The following is a 1,132-nucleotide window of genomic DNA, read 5'->3' on the forward strand; positions in this document are numbered from 1 at the left end:
GGGGGGGGGGTTGTTAACCACCGTTACTCGGAATGCCAGCTCTTCTCCTGGGATGAATCCTTCCTAGTCCCCGAACATCTTGCCCCGATTCAACGACTGGGCTCCGCTGGGCTGGGTTCCACATGCCAATCTTCCGTGAGCCTGGGCACACGTGTTCTCTCCATGACGTCCTCGGGGGCCGTGTCTGTGAGACGGAGCAAGCCTGAAACACCTGGCTTCTTGGGACGAGGTAAGAAGGACAGAGGGCCTGGTGACAGACGTGCCAGGCTGCGTGCTTTTGGGTCACGTACTCCTCTGGTGGGTGGCACCACCCCATGGGAGGTGCTGGAACCATTCTCCACCCACCACCCACCTCCCAAACTCACTGCCATCGAGTGGATGCCAGCTCGCAGCAACCCTGTAGGACAGGGCCGAACTGCCCCTGTGGGTTTCTGAGGCTGTCACTGTTGACAGGAGGAGAGCCTCACCTTCCTCCTGCAGAGCGGCTGGTGGTTTCGAACTGCTGACCCTGCAGTTAGCAGCCCAGTGCATAACCACCAGGCCTCCTGGAACAATCTGGGGAGGGGGGGAGGGGGGCTGCAGAAGCAGATCCCTGCCCTTTCTCCTGGGTGACGGGCTAGAGTACAAACATGTTTCGTTGCCAGAGGGGGGAAGGGGCAGTTTTTTCCATTTGTTTGTTTGCTTGTTTCCTGAAAGGGGGACAGTTGGCCCGTACGTGTGGGAACCTCTGATTTAAAAGAAACTGCAGGGTCGTGCATCTGGTAAGAGACTCTCAGAAGGATGTGTCTGCCTTGAAACCTACCTCAACCTTGCCAACGTGTAAGCCCCAGATGTCGGGGGCCTGGCCATACCTCTCTCTGACCTGTCTACACAGATCCGCCAGGAGAGGCGACCACGGTGGCCCTGGCCCTCGAGCCACCTGTCCCTGCATTCATGGCTAGAGCCCCCCAGGGACACTTGGTCATCGTAATGTCTGTCCCGACCCTCCCCAAAACAGTGTCCTATCACATCGGTGAGCCCAGGTGCAGCCAAGATAGATGGCCAGGTGGGCTGGCATCCACCAGAGGAGGCGTGGGCACCGTCCCTGGTTGGGGATTAAGAACATTCAAAACAACAACAACAACAGAAATGA

At 58.0% G+C, this 1,132-nt stretch overlaps 1 protein-coding gene across 1 annotated transcript in view; it reads right to left on the reverse strand.

Moving 5' to 3' along the window:
* The window catches only part of GAL (galanin and GMAP prepropeptide), an 11,172-nt gene that overhangs the window by 9,210 nt on the left and 830 nt on the right, over window positions 1-1,132 (reverse strand). The window lies entirely within an intron of this gene.

This window comes from Echinops telfairi, unplaced genomic scaffold (genome assembly GCF_000313985.2).
Source record: "Echinops telfairi isolate 266 unplaced genomic scaffold, ASM31398v2 ScPeMD7_7417;HRSCAF=8455, whole genome shotgun sequence".
In the NCBI taxonomy this organism is placed as follows: Eukaryota; Metazoa; Chordata; class Mammalia; order Afrosoricida; family Tenrecidae; genus Echinops; species Echinops telfairi.